Genomic DNA, 15,443 nt, shown 5'->3' on the forward strand with positions numbered 1-15,443 from the left:
CCAACGCCGCTGCTTTTTCACCTTTCGAAATTTGTCTCATCTTCTGATATCATGAATACTTTAAAATAAACGTTTATCCTTGCTTCTGATCAATTGCGATTTTGTTAGCTCTTTTTCTTGTAATATAATTAAAAATATACATTTAAAACGAAGCATCCGTGGCCTAATGAATAAGGCATCGGCGTCTTAACCCGGGGATTGCGGTGTCGAGTCTCATCGAAGGAGCTCAAGTCATAAAAATTACTTAAAACCTATCCACTTTATCTGTTTCGTTAAAGGTATCCTGTCCCGAAAACAACCATGATCTGTTTTGAAAGTAATATTTGAAGCGATCTTGAGAAATGCATCTATTTATCATTTACCAAAACTGTTTTTTCATGCGTTTCGAAATTTGTCTCATGTTGTGAAATTATGGATGCTTCAGAAGAACCGTTTATCTTTGTTTCCAATCAATAGTCTCATTTCAAGCTCTTTCCCGTTTTACAGTATAATCAAAGACATGCCTTTTAAAACTATGCCTCCGTGGCCTAATGGATAAGCCATCGGCCTCCTAAGACGGGGATTGCGGTGTCAAGTGTCATCAAAGGAGCTCAAGTCATAAAAATTACTTAAAACCTATCCTCTTTATCTGTGTCCCTAAAGCTATTCTGTCCCGAAAACAACCATGATCTGTTTTGAAAGTAATATTTGAAGCATTCTTGAGAAATACATTTATTTATCATTTACCAAAACTGTTTTTTCATGAACTTCGAAATTTGTCTCATGTTGTGAAATTATGGATACTTTAGAATAACCGTTTATCCTTGTTTTCGATCAATAGCCTCATTTCAAGCTCTTTCTACTTTTACAGTATAATCAAAGACATGCCTCTTAAAACTATGCCTTCGTGGCCTAATAAATAAGGCATCGGCCTCCTTAGCCAGGGATTGCGGGTTCGAATCCCGTCGGAGGTGCTCAAGCCATATGAATTACTCAAAATCTAACCTCTTTATCTGTGTCGTTAAAGGCATCCTGTCCCGAAAACAACCATGTTCTGTTTCGAAAGTAATTATCGAAGGAGTCTTTAGAAAGACATTTATTGATCATTTACCAACACTGTTTTTTCATGCGCTTCGAAATTTGTCTAATGTTGTGAAATTATGGATACTTCAGAAGAACCGTTTATCTTTGCTTCCGATCAATAGCCTCATTTGAAGCTCTTTCCCCTCTTACAGTATAATCAAACACATGCCTTTTAAAACTATGCCTCCGTGGCCTAATGAATAAAGCATCGGCCTCCTAAGACGGGGATTGCGGGTCCGAGTCCCGTCGAAGGTGCTCAAGTCATATGAATTACTCAAAATCTAACCTCTTTATCTGTGTCGTTAAAGGCATCCTGTCCCGAAAACAACCATGTTCTGCTTCGAAGGTAACTCGAAGCATTCTTTAGAAAGAGATTTATTGATCATTTACCAACACTGTTTCCTTATGCGTTTCGAAATTTGTCTAATTTTTCGAAGTAATGAGTGTTTCGGAATAGCCATTTATGCTTGTTTCCGATCAATAGCGTCATTTCAAACTCTTTCTTTTTTTATAGCATAATCAAAACATATCTTTTAAAACAATGCCTCCGTGGCCTAATGGATAAGACATCGGCCTCCTAAGCCGGGGATTGCGGGTTCGAATCCCGTCGGAGGTGCACAAGTCAGGTAAATTACTCAGCTTAAAACCTCCTTATGTGTAAAATTTAAGACGTCCTGTCCTGTACACGGCCAACTTCTGTTTAGGCACTGAGACAATATTGATAATGGATCTTATTGATTATCTACCAACGCCGCTGCTTTTTCACCTTTCGAAATTTGTCTCATCTTCTGATATCATGAATACTTTAAAATAAACGTTTATCCTTGCTTCTGATCAATTGCGATTTTGTAAGCTCTTTTTCTTGTGATATAATTAAAAATATACATTTAAAACGAAGCATCCGTGGCCTAATGAATAAGGCATCGGTGTCTTAACCCGGGGATTGGGGTGTCGAGTCTCATCGAAGGAGCTCAAGTCATAAAAATTACTTAAAACCTATCCTCTTTATCTGTGTCGTTAAAGGTATTCTGTCCCGAAAACAACCATGATCTGTTTTGAAAGTAATATTTGAAGCGATCTTGAGAAATACATTTATTTATCATTTACCAAAACTGTTTTTTCATGCGTTTCGAAATTTGTCTCATGTTGTGAAATTATGGATGCTTCAGAAGAACCGTTTATCTTTGTTTCCGATCAATAGCCTCATTTCAAGCTCTTTCCCGTTTTACAGTATAATCAAAGACATGCCTTTTAAAACCATGCCTCCGTGGCCTAATGGATAAGCCATCGGCCTCCTAAGACGGGGATTGCGGTGTCAAGTGTCATCAAAGGAGCTCAAGTCATAAAAATTACTTAAAACCTATCCTCTTTATCTGTGTCGTTAAAGCTATTCTGTCCCGAAAACAACCATGATCTGTTTTGAAAGTAATATTTGAAGCATTCTTGAGAAATACATTTATTTATCATTTACCAAAACTGTTTTTTCATGAACTTCGAAATTTGTCTCATGTTGTGAAATTATGGATACTTTAGAATAACCGTTTATCCTTGTTTTCGATCAATAGGCTCATTTCAAGCTCTTTCTACTTTTACAGTATAATCAAAGACACGCCTTTTAAATCTATGCTTTCGTGGCCTAGTGGATAAGGCATCGGCCTCCTAAGCCGGGGTTTGCGGGTTCGAATCTCGTCGAAGGTGCTCAAATCAGGTAAGTTACTCAGCTTAAACCCTCCTTATGTGTGAAATTTAAGACGTCCTGTCCTGTACACGGCCAACTTCTGTTTAGACACTGTGACAATCTTGATAATGGTTCTTATTGATCATCTACCAACGCCGCTGCTTTTTCACCTTTCGAAATTTGTCTCATCTTCTGTTATCAGGAATACTTTAAAATAAACGTTTATCCTTGCTTCTGATCAATTGCGATTTTATAAGCTCTTTTTCTTGTAATGTAATTAAAAATATACATTTTAAACGACGCATCCGTGGCCTAATGAATAAGCATCGGTGTCTTAACCCAGGGATTGCGGTGTCAAGTCCCATCGAAGGAGCTCAAGTCATAAAAATTACTTAAAACCTATCCTCTTTATCGGTGTCGTTAAAGGTATCCTGTCCCGAAAACAACCATGATCTGTTTTGAAAGTAATATTTGAAGCGATCTTGAGAAATACATTTATTTATCATTTACCAAAACTGTTTTTTCATGCGCTTCGAAATTTGTCTCATGTTGTGAAAATATGGATACTTCAGAATAACCGTTTATCCTTGTTTCCGATCAATAGCCTCATTTCAAGCTCTTTCTCCTTTTACAGCATAATCAAAGACATGCCTTTTAAAACTATGCCTCCGTGGCCTAATGAATAAGGCATCAGCCTCCTTATCCGGGGATTGCAGGTTCGAATGCCGTCGGAGGTGCTCAAGTCATATGAATTACTCAAAATCTAACCTCTTTATCTGTGTCGTTAAAGGCATCCTGTCCCAAAACAACCATGTTCTGTTTCGAAAGTAATTATCGAAGGAATCTTTAGAAAGACATTTATTGATCATTTACCAAAACTGTTTTTTCATGCGCTTCGAAATTTGTCTAATGTTGTGAAATTATGGATACTTCAGAAGAACCGTTTATCTTTGCTTCCGATCAATAGCCTCATTTGAAGCTCTTTCCCCTCTTACAGTATAATCAAACACATGCCTTTTAAAACTATGCCTCCGTGGCCTAATGGATAATGCATCGGCCTCCTAAGACGGGGATTGCGGGTCCGAGTCCCGTCGAAGGTGCCCAAGTCATATGAATTACTCAAAATCTAACCTCTTTATCTGTGTCGTTAAAGGCATCCTGTCCCGAAAACTACCATGTTCTGTTTCGAAAGTAATACTCGAAGCAATCTTTAGAAAGACATTTATTGATCATTTACCAAAACGGTTTTTTCAAGCGCTTCGAAATTTGTCTCATGTCGTGAAATTATGGATACTTTAGAATAACAGTTTATGCTTGTTTCCGATCAATAGCGTCATTTCAAACTCTTTCTTTTTTTTATAACATAATCAAAACTTATCTTTTAAAACTATGCCTCCGTGGCCTAATGGATAAGGCATCGGCCTCCTAAGCCGGGGATTGCGGGTTCGAATCCCGTCGGAGGTTCTCAAGTCAGGTAAATTACTCAGCTTAAACCCTCCTAAAGTGTAAAATTTAAGACGTCCTGTCCTGTACACGGCTAATTCTGTTTAGGCACTGAGACAATCTTGATAATGGCTCTTATTGATCATCTACCAACGCCGCTGCTTTTTCAACTTTCGAAATTTGTCTCATCTTCTGATATCATGAATACTTTGAAATACACGTTTATCCTTCCTTCTGATCAATTGCGATTTTGTTAGCTCTTTTTTTGTAATATAATTAAAAATATACATTTGAAACGAAGCATTCGTGGCCTAATGAATAAGGCATCGGTGTCTTAACCCGGGGATTGCGGAGTCGAGTCTCATCGAAGGAGCTCAAGTCATATGAATTACTCAAAATCTAACCTTTTTGTCTGTGTCGTTAAAGGCATCCTGTCCCGAAAACAACCATGATCTGTTTTGAAAGTATTATGTGAAGCATTGTTGAGAAATACATTTATTTATCATTTACCAAAACTGTTTTTTCATGCGCTTCGAAATTTGTCTCATGTTGTGAAACTATGGATACTTTAGAATAACCGTTTATCCTTGTTTTCGATCAATAACCTCATTTCAAGCTCTTTCTCTTTTTACAGTATAATCAAAGGCATGCCTTTCAAATCTATGCCTCCGCGGCCTAATGGATAAGGCATCGGCCTCCAAAGACGGGGATTGTGCGTCCGAGTCCCGTCGGAGGTGCTCAAGTCATATGAATTACTCAAAATCTAACCTCTTTATCTGTGTCGTTAAAGGCATCCTGTCCAGAAAACAACCATGTTCTGTTTCGAAAGTAATTCTCGAAGCATTCTTTAGAAAGACATTTATTGATCATTTACCAAAACTGTTTTTTCAAGCGCTTCGAAATTTGTCTCATGTTGTGAAATTATGGATACTTTAGAATAACCGGTTATGCTTGTTTCCGATCAATAGCGTCATTTCAAACTCTTTCTTTTTTGTATAGCATAATCAAAACATATCTTTTAAAACTATGCCTCCGTGGCATAATGGATAAGGCATCGGCCTCCTAAGCCGGGGATAGCGGGTCCGAGTCCCGGTGGAGGAGCTCAAGTCAGGTAAATTACTCAGCTTAAAACCTCCCTATGTGTAAAATTTAAGACGTCCTGTCCTGTAAACGGCCAACTTCTGTTGGGGCACTGAGACAATCTTGATAATGGCTCTTATTGATCATCTACCAACGCCGCTTCTTTTTCACCTTGCGAACTTTGTCTCATCTTCTGAAATCATGAATACTTAAGAATAAAAGCTTATTCATGCTTCTGGTCAATTGTGATTTTGTTATCTCTTTTTCTTGTAATATAATTAAAAATGTACATTTAAAACGAAGCGTCCGTGGCCTAATGAATAAAGCATCGGTGTTTTAAGCCGACGATTGCGGTGTCGAGTCCCATCAAAGGAGCTCAAGTCATAGGAATTACTTAAAGCCTATCCTCTTTATCTGTGTCCTTAAAGGCATCCTGTCCCGAGAACAACCATGATCTGTTTTGAAAGTGATACTTGAGTAAGACATTTATTGATTATTTACCAAAACTGTTGTCTTATGCGCTTCGAAATTTGTCTCATGTTGTGAAATTATGGATACTTTAGAATAACCGTTTATCCTTGTTCTCGATCAATAACCTCATTTCAAGCTCTTTCCACTTTTACAGTATAATCAAAGACATGCCTTTTGAAACTATGCCTCTGTGGCCTAATAGATAAAGCATCGGCCTTCTAAGAACGGGATTGTGGGTCCCAGTCCCGTCGGAGGTGCTCAAGTCATATGAATTACTCAAAATCTAACCTTTTTGTCTGTGTCGTTAAAGGCATCCTGTCCCGAAAACAACCATGTTCTGTTTCGAAAGTAATTTTCGAAGCATTCTTTAGAAAGACATTTATTGATCATTTATCAACACTGTTTTTTCATGCGCTTCGAAATTTGTCTCATGTTGTGAAATTATGGATACTTTAGAATAACCGTTTATCCTTGTTTCCGATCAATAACCTCATTTCAAGCTCTTTCTCCTTTTACAGTATAATCAAAGGCATGCCTTTTAAATCTATGCCTCCGCGGCCTAATGGATAAGGCATCGGCCTCCAAAGACGAGGATTGTGCGTCCGAGTCCCGTCGGAGGTGCTCAAGTCATATGAATTACTCAAAATCTAACCTCTTTATCTGTGTCGTTAAAGGCATCCTGTCCCGAAAACAACCATGATCTGTTTTCAAAGTAAAATTTAAAGCATTCTTAAGAAATAAATTTATTACTCATTTACCAAAACTGTTTTTTCATGCGCTTCGAAATTTGTCTCATGTTGTGAAATTATGGATACCTTAGAATAACCGTTTATCCTTGTTTACGATCAATAGCCTCATTTTAAGCTTTTTCTTCTTTTACAGTATAATCAAAGACATGCCTTTTAAAACTATGCCTCCGTGGCTTAATGGATAAGGCATCGTCCTCTTAAGACGGGGTTTGCGGGTTCGACTCCCGTCGCATGTGCTAAACTCATATGAATTACTTAAAACCTATCCTCTTTATCTGTGTCGTAAAATGAATCCTGTCCTTAAAACAACCATGATCTGTTTCGAAAGTAATACTAGAGAAATACATTTATTTATGATTTACCAAAACTGTTTCCTGATGTGCTTCGAAATTTGTCTCATGTTGTGAAATTATGGATACTTTAGAATAAGCGTTTATCCTTGTTTCCGATCAATAGCCTCATTTCAAACTCTCTCTCCTTTTACAGTATAATAAAAACATACCTTTTAAAAAAATGCCTCCGTGGCCTAATGGATAAGGCATCGGCCTCCTAAGCCGGGGATTGCGGGTTCGAATCCCGTCGGAGGTGCTCAAGTCAGGTAAATTACTCAGCTTAAACCCTCCTAAAGTGTAAAATTTAAGACGTCCTGTCCTGTACACGGCTAATTCTGTTTAGGCACTGAGACAATCTTGATAATGGCTCTTATTGATCATCTACCAACGCCGCTGCTTTTTCAACTTTCGAAATTTGTCTCATCTTCTGATATCATGAATACTTTGAAATACACGTTTATCCTTCCTTCTGATCAATTGCGATTTTGTTAGCTCTTTTTTTGTAATATAATTAAAAATATACATTTGAAACGAAGCATTCGTGGCCTAATGAATAAGGCATCGGTGTCTTAACCCGGGGATTGCGGAGTCGAGTCTCATCGAAGGAGCTTAAGTCATATGAATTACTCAAAATCTAACCTTTTTGTCTGTGTCGTTAAAGGCATCCTGTCCCGAAAACAACCATGATCTGTTTTGAAAGTATTATGTGAAGCATTGTTGAGAAATACATTTATTTATCATTTACCAAAACTGTTTTTTCATGCGCTTCGAAATTTGTCTCATGTTGTGAAACTATGGATACTTTAGAATAACCGTTTATCCTTGTTTCCGATCAATAACCTCATTTCAAGCTCTTTCTCTTTTTACAGTATAATCAAAGGCATGCCTTTCAAATCTATGCCTCCGCGGCCTAATGGATAAGGCATCGGCCTCCAAAGACGGGGATTGTGCGTCCGAGTCCCGTCGGAGGTGCTCAAGTCATATGAATTACTCAAAATCTAACCTCTTTATCTGTGTCGTTAAAGGCATCCTGTCCAGAAAACAACCATGTTCTGTTTCGAAAGTAATTCTCGAAGCATTCTTTAGAAAGACATTTATTGATCATTTACCAAAACTGTTTTTTCAAGCGCTTCGAAATTTGTCTCATGTTGTGAAATTATGGATACTTTAGAATAACCGGTTATGCTTGTTTCCGATCAATAGCGTCATTTCAAACTCTTTCTTTTTTGTATAGCATAATCAAAACATATCTTTTAAAACTATGCCTCCGTGGCATAATGGATAAGGCATCGGCCTCCTAAGCCGGGGATAGCGGGTCCGAGTCCCGGCGGAGGAGCTCAAGTCAGGTAAATTACTCAGCTTAAAACCTCCCTATGTGTAAAATTTAAGACGTCCTGTCCTGTAAACGGCCAACTTCTGTTGGGGCACTGAGACAATCTTGATAATGGCTCTTATTGATCATCTACCAACGCCGCTTCTTTTTCACCATGCGAACTTTGTCTCATCTTCTGAAATCATGAATACTTAAGAATAAAAGCTTATTCATGCTTCTGGTCAATTGTGATTTTGTTATCTCTTTTTCTTGTAATATAATTAAAAATGTACATTTAAAACGAAGCGTCCGTGGCCTAATAAATAAAGCATCGGTGTTTTAAGCCGACGATTGCGGTGTCGAGTCCCATCAAAGGAGCTCAAGTCATAGGAATTACTTAAAGCCTATCCTCTTTATCTGTGTCCTTAAAGGCATCCTGTCCCGAGAACAACCATGATCTGTTTTGAAAGTGATACTTGAGTAAGACATTTATTGATCATTTACCAAAACTGTTGTCTTATGCGCTTCGAAATTTGTCTCATGTTGTGAAATTATGGATACTTTAGAATAACCGTTTATCCTTGTTTCCGATCAATAACCTCATTTCAAGCTCTTTCTCCTTTTACAGTATAATCAAAGGCATGCCTTTTAAATCTATGCCTCCGCGGCCTAATGGATAAGACATCGGCCTCCAAAGACGAGGATTGTGCGTCCGAGTCCCGTCGGAGGTGCTCAAGTCATATGAATTACTCAAAATCTAACCTCTTTATCTGTGTCGTTAAAGGCATCCTGTCCCGAAAACAACCATGATCTGTTTTCAAAGTAAAATTTAAAGCATTCTTAAGAAATACATTTATTACTCATTTACCAAAACTGTTTTTTCATGCGCTTCGAAATTTGTCTCATGTTGTGAAATTATGGATACCTTAGAATAACCGTTTATCCTTGTTTCCGATCAATAGCCTCATTTTAAGCTCTTTCTTCTTTTACAGTATAATCAAAGACATGCCTTTTAAAACTATGCCTCCGTGGCTTAATGGATAAGGCATCGTCCTCTTAAGACGGGGTTTGCGGGTTCGACTCCCGTCGCATGTGCTAAACTCATATGAATTACTTAAAACCTATCCTCTTTATCTGTGTCGTAAAATGAATCCTGTCCTTAAAACAACCATGATCTGTTTCGAAAGTAATACTAGAGAAATACATTTATTTATGATTTACCAAAACTGTTTCTTGATGTGCTTCGAAATTTGTCTCATGTTGTGAAATTATGGATACCTTAGAATAACCGTTTATCCTTGTTTCCGATCAATAGCCTCATTTTAAGCTCTTTCTTCTTTTACAGTATAATCAAAGACATGCCTTTTAAAACTATGCCTCCGTGGCTTAATGGATAAGGCATCGTCCTCTTAAGACGGGGTTTGCGGGTTCGACTCCCGTCGCATGTGCTAAACTCATATGAATTACTTAAAACCTATCCTCTTTATCTGTGTCGTAAAATGAATCCTGTCCTTAAAACAACCATGATCTGTTTCGAAAGTAATACTAGAGAAATACATTTATTTATGATTTACCAAAACTGTTTCTTGATGTGCTTCGAAATTTGTCTCATGTTGTGAAATTATGGATACTTTAGAATAAGCGTTTATCCTTGTTTCCGATCAATAGCCTCATTTCAAACTCTCTCTCCTTTTACAGTATAATAAAAACATACCTCTTAAAAAAATGCCTCCGTGGCCTAATGGATAAGGCATCGGCCTCCTAAGCCGGGGATTGCGGGTTCGAATCCCGTCGGAGGTGCTCAAGTCAGGTAAATTACTCAGCTTAAACCCTCCTAAAGTGTAAAATTTAAGACGTCCTGTCCTGTACACGGCTAATTCTGTTTAGGCACTAAGACAATCCTGATAATGGCTCTTATTGATCATCTACCAACGCCGCTGCTTTTTCAACTTTCGAAATTTGTCTCATCTTCTGATATCATGAATACTTTGAAATACACGTTTATCCTTCCTTCTGATCAATTGCGATTTTGTTAGCTCTTTTTTTGTAATATAATTAAAAATATACATTTGAAACGAAGCATTCGTGGCCTAATGAATAAGGCATCGGTGTCTTAACCCGGGGATTGCGGAGTCGAGTCTCATCGAAGGAGCTCAAGTCATATGAATTACTCAAAATCTAACCTTTTTGTCTGTGTCGTTAAAGGCATCCTGTCCCGAAAACAACCATGATCTGTTTTGAAAGTATTATGTGAAGCATTGTTGAGAAATACATTTATTTATCATTTACCAAAACTGTTTTTTCATGCGCTTCGAAATTTGTCTCATGTTGTGAAACTATGGATACTTTAGAATAACCGTTTATCCTTGTTTCCGATCAATAACCTCATTTCAAGCTCTTTCTCTTTTTACAGTATAATCAAAGGCATGCCTTTCAAATCTATGCCTCCGCGGCCTAATGGATAAGGCATCGGCCTCCAAAGACGGGGATTGTGCGTCCGAGTCCCGTCGGAGGTGCTCAAGTCATATGAATTACTCAAAATCTAACCTCTTTATCTGTGTCGTTAAAGGCATCCTGTCCAGAAAACAACCATGTTCTGTTTCGAAAGTAATTCTCGAAGCATTCTTTAGAAAGACATTTATTGATCATTTACCAAAACTGTTTTTTCAAGCGCTTCGAAATTTGTCTCATGTTGTGAATCTATGGATACTTTAGAATAACCGGTTATGCTTGTTTCCGATCAATAGCGTCATTTCAAACTCTTTCTTTTTTGTATAGCATAATCAAAACATATCTTTTAAAACTATGCCTCCGTGGCATAATGGATAAGGCATCGGCCTCCTAAGCCGGGGATAGCGGGTCCGAGTCCCGGCGGAGGAGCTCAAGTCAGGTAAATTACTCAGCTTAAAACCTCCCTATGTGTAAAATTTAAGACGTCCTGTCCTGTAAACGGCCAACTTCTGTTGGGGCACTGAGACAATCTTGATAATGGCTCTTATTGATCATCTACCAACGCCGCTTCTTTTTCACCATGCGAACTTTGTCTCATCTTCTGAAATCATGAATACTTAAGAATAAAAGCTTATTCATGCTTCTGGTCAATTGTGATTTTGTTATCTCTTTTTCTTGTAATATAATTAAAAATGTACATTTAAAACGAAGCGTCCGTGGCCTAATAAATAAAGCATCGGTGTTTTAAGCCGACGATTGCGGTGTCGAGTCCCATCAAAGGAGCTCAAGTCATAGGAATTACTTAAAGCCTATCCTCTTTATCTGTGTCCTTAAAGGCATCCTGTCCCGAGAACAACCATGATCTGTTTTGAAAGTGATACTTGAGTAAGACATTTATTGATCATTTACCAAAACTGTTGTCTTATGCGCTTCGAAATTTGTCTCATGTTGTGAAATTATGGATACTTTAGAATAACCGTTTATCCTTGTTTCCGATCAATAACCTCATTTCAAGCTCTTTCTCCTTTTACAGTATAATCAAAGGCATGCCTTTTAAATCTATGCCTCCGCGGCCTAATGGATAAGGCATCGGCCTCCAAAGACGAGGATTGTGCGTCCGAGTCCCGTCGGAGGTGCTCAAGTCATATGAATTACTCAAAATCTAACCTCTTTATCTGTGTCGTTAAAGGCATCCTGTCCCGAAAACAACCATGATCTGTTTTCAAAGTAAAATTTAAAGCATTCTTAAGAAATACATTTATTACTCATTTACCAAAACTGTTTTTTCATGCGCTTCGAAATTTGTCTCATGTTGTGAAATTATGGATACCTTAGAATAACCGTTTATCCTTGTTTCCGATCAATAGCCTCATTTTAAGCTCTTTCTTCTTTTACAGTATAATCAAAGACATGCCTTTTAAAACTATGCCTCCGTGGCTTAATGGATAAGGCATCGTCCTCTTAAGACGGGGTTTGCGGGTTCGACTCCCGTCGCATGTGCTAAACTCATATGAATTACTTAAAACCTATCCTCTTTATCTGTGTCGTAAAATGAATCCTGTCCTTAAAACAACCATGATCTGTTTAGAAAGTAATACTAGAGAAATACATTTATTTATGATTTACCAAAACTGTTTCTTGATGTGCTTCGAAATTTGTCTCATGTTGTGAAATTATGGATACTTTAGAATAAGCGTTTATCCTTGTTTCCGATCAATAGCCTCATTTCAAACTCTCTCTCCTTTTACAGTATAATAAAAACATACCTTTTAAAAAAATGCCTCCGTGGCCTAATGGATAAGGCATCGGCCTCCTAAGCCGGGGATTGCGGGTTCGAATCCCGTCGGAGGTGCTCAAGTCAGGTAAATTACTCAGCTTAAACCCTCCTAAAGTGTAAAATTTAAGACGTCCTGTCCTGTACACGGCTAATTCTGTTTAGGCACTAAGACAATCCTGATAATGGCTCTTATTGATCATCTACCAACGCCGCTGCTTTTTCAACTTTCGAAATTTGTCTCATCTTCTGATATCATGAATACTTTGAAATACACGTTTATCCTTCCTTCTGATCAATTGCGATTTTGTTAGCTCTTTTTTTGTAATATAATTAAAAATATACATTTGAAACGAAGCATTCGTGGCCTAATGAATAAGGCATCGGTGTCTTAACCCGGGGATTGCGGAGTCGAGTCTCATCGAAGGAGCTCAAGTCATATGAATTACTCAAAATCTAACCTTTTTGTCTGTGTCGTTAAAGGCATCCTGTCCCGAAAACAACCATGATCTGTTTTGAAAGTATTATGTGAAGCATTGTTGAGAAATACATTTATTTATCATTTACCAAAACTGTTTTTTCATGCGCTTCGAAATTTGTCTCATGTTGTGAAACTATGGATACTTTAGAATAACCGTTTATCCTTGTTTCCGATCAATAACCTCATTTCAGGCTCTTTCTCTTTTTACAGTATAATCAAAGGCATGCCTTTCAAATCTATGCCTCCGCGGCCTAATGGATAAGGCATCGGCCTCCAAAGACGGGGATTGTGCGTCCGAGTCCCGTCGGAGGTGCTCAAGTCATATGAATTACTCAAAATCTAACCTCTTTATCTGTGTCGTTAAAGGCATCCTGTCCAGAAAACAACCATGTTCTGTTTCGAAAGTAATTCTCGAAGCATTCTTTAGAAAGACATTTATTGATCATTTACCAAAACTGTTTTTTCAAGCGCTTCGAAATTTGTCTCATGTTGTGAAATTATGGATACTTTAGAATAACCGGTTATGCTTGTTTCCGATCAATAGCGTCATTTCAAACTCTTTCTTTTTTGTATAGCATAATCAAAACATATCTTTTAAAACTATGCCTCCGTGGCATAATGGATAAGGCATCGGCCTCCTAAGCCGGGGATTGCGGTGTCAAGTGTCATCAAAGGAGCTCAAGTCATAAAAATTACTTAAAACCTATCCTCTTTATCTGTGTCGTTAAAGCTATTCTGTCCCGAAAACAACCATGATCTGTTTTGAAAGTAATATTTGAAGCATTCTTGAGAAATACATTTATTTATCATTTACCAAAACTGTTTTTTCATGAACTTCGAAATTTGTCTCATGTTGTGAAATTATGGATACTTTAGAATAACCGTTTATCCTTGTTTTCGATCAATAGCCTCATTTCAAGCTCTTTCTACTTTTACAGTATAATCAAAGACATGCCTCTTAAAACTATGCCTTCGTGGCCTAATAAATAAGGCATCGGCCTCCTTAGCCAGGGATTGCGGGTTCGAATCCCGTCGGAGGTGCTCAAGCCATATGAATTACTCAAAATCTAACCTCTTTATCTGTGTCGTTAAAGGCATCCTGTCCCGAAAACAACCATGTTCTGTTTCGAAAGTAATTATCGAAGGAGTCTTTAGAAAGACATTTATTGATCATTTACCAACACTGTTTTTTCATGCGCTTCGAAATTTGTCTAATGTTGTGAAATTATGGATACTTCAGAAGAACCGTTTATCTTTGCTTCCGATCAATAGCCTCATTTGAAGCTCTTTCCCCTCTTACAGTATAATCAAACACATGCCTTTTAAAACTATGCCTCCGTGGCCTAATGAATAAAGCATCGGCCTCCTAAGACGGGGATTGCGGGTCCGAGTCCCGTCGAAGGTGCTCAAGTCATATGAATTACTCAAAATCTAACCTCTTTATCTGTGTCGTTAAAGGCATCCTGTCCCGAAAACAACCATGTTCTGCTTCGAAGGTAACTCGAAGCATTCTTTAGAAAGAGATTTATTGATCATTTACCAACACTGTTTCCTTATGCGTTTCGAAATTTGTCTAATTTTTCGAAGTAATGAGTGTTTCGGAATAGCCATTTATGCTTGTTTCCGATCAATAGCGTCATTTCAAACTCTTTCTTTTTTTATAGCATAATCAAAACATATCTTTTAAAACAATGCCTCCGTGGCCTAATGGATAAGACATCGGCCTCCTAAGCCGGGGATTGCGGGTTCGAATCCCGTCGGAGGTGCACAAGTCAGGTAAATTACTCAGCTTAAAACCTCCTTATGTGTAAAATTTAAGACGTCCTGTCCTGTACACGGCCAACTTCTGTTTAGGCACTGAGACAATATTGATAATGGATCTTATTGATTATCTACCAACGCCGCTGCTTTTTCACCTTTCGAAATTTGTCTCATCTTCTGATATCATGAATACTTTAAAATAAACGTTTATCCTTGCTTCTGATCAATTGCGATTTTGTAAGCTCTTTTTCTTGTGATATAATTAAAAATATACATTTAAAACGAAGCATCCGTGGCCTAATGAATAAGGCATCGGTGTCTTAACCCGGGGATTGGGGTGTCGAGTCTCATCGAAGGAGCTCAAGTCATAAAAATTACTTAAAACCTATCCTCTTTATCTGTGTCGTTAAAGGTATTCTGTCCCGAAAACAACCATGATCTGTTTTGAAAGTAATATTTGAAGCGATCTTGAGAAATACATTTATTTATCATTTACCAAAACTGTTTTTTCATGCGTTTCGAAATTTGTCTCATGTTGTGAAATTATGGATGCTTCAGAAGAACCGTTTATCTTTGTTTCCGATCAATAGCCTCATTTCAAGCTCTTTCCCGTTTTACAGTATAATCAAAGACATGCCTTTTAAAACCATGCCTCCGTGGCCTAATGGATAAGCCATCGGCCTCCTAAGACGGGGATTGCGGTGTCAAGTGTCATCAAAGGAGCTCAAGTCATAAAAATTACTTAAAACCTATCCTCTTTATCTGTGTCGTTAAAGCTATTCTGTCCCGAAAACAACCATGATCTGTTTTGAAAGTAATATTTGAAGCATTCTTGAGAAATACATTTAT

The 15,443-nt window shown here is 37.8% G+C and overlaps 6 non-coding genes across 6 annotated transcripts; all 6 read left to right on the forward strand.

The window, feature by feature from the left end:
- The first annotated feature begins 1,605 nt into the window (after positions 1-1,605).
- Positions 1,606-1,678, forward strand: Trnar-ccu (transfer RNA arginine (anticodon CCU)). Its single transcript has one exon. It is a non-coding gene; the product is annotated as a tRNA-Arg (tRNA).
- Positions 1,679-4,131: 2,453 nt separating this feature from the next.
- Positions 4,132-4,204, forward strand: Trnar-ccu (transfer RNA arginine (anticodon CCU)). The gene has a single exon. It is a non-coding gene; the product is annotated as a tRNA-Arg (tRNA).
- Positions 4,205-6,998: 2,794 nt separating this feature from the next.
- Positions 6,999-7,071, forward strand: Trnar-ccu (transfer RNA arginine (anticodon CCU)). The gene has a single exon. It is a non-coding gene; the product is annotated as a tRNA-Arg (tRNA).
- A 2,783-nt stretch (positions 7,072-9,854) lies between these two features.
- Trnar-ccu (transfer RNA arginine (anticodon CCU)) lies at positions 9,855-9,927 on the forward strand. Its single transcript has one exon. It is a non-coding gene; the product is annotated as a tRNA-Arg (tRNA).
- A 2,430-nt stretch (positions 9,928-12,357) lies between these two features.
- On the forward strand, positions 12,358-12,430 carry Trnar-ccu (transfer RNA arginine (anticodon CCU)). The gene has a single exon. It is a non-coding gene; the product is annotated as a tRNA-Arg (tRNA).
- A 2,096-nt stretch (positions 12,431-14,526) lies between these two features.
- On the forward strand, positions 14,527-14,599 carry Trnar-ccu (transfer RNA arginine (anticodon CCU)). The gene has a single exon. It is a non-coding gene; the product is annotated as a tRNA-Arg (tRNA).
- The last annotated feature ends 844 nt before the right edge of the window (positions 14,600-15,443 follow it).

This window comes from Hydractinia symbiolongicarpus, chromosome 2, assembly GCF_029227915.1.
Source record: "Hydractinia symbiolongicarpus strain clone_291-10 chromosome 2, HSymV2.1, whole genome shotgun sequence".
In the NCBI taxonomy this organism is placed as follows: Eukaryota; Metazoa; Cnidaria; class Hydrozoa; order Anthoathecata; family Hydractiniidae; genus Hydractinia; species Hydractinia symbiolongicarpus.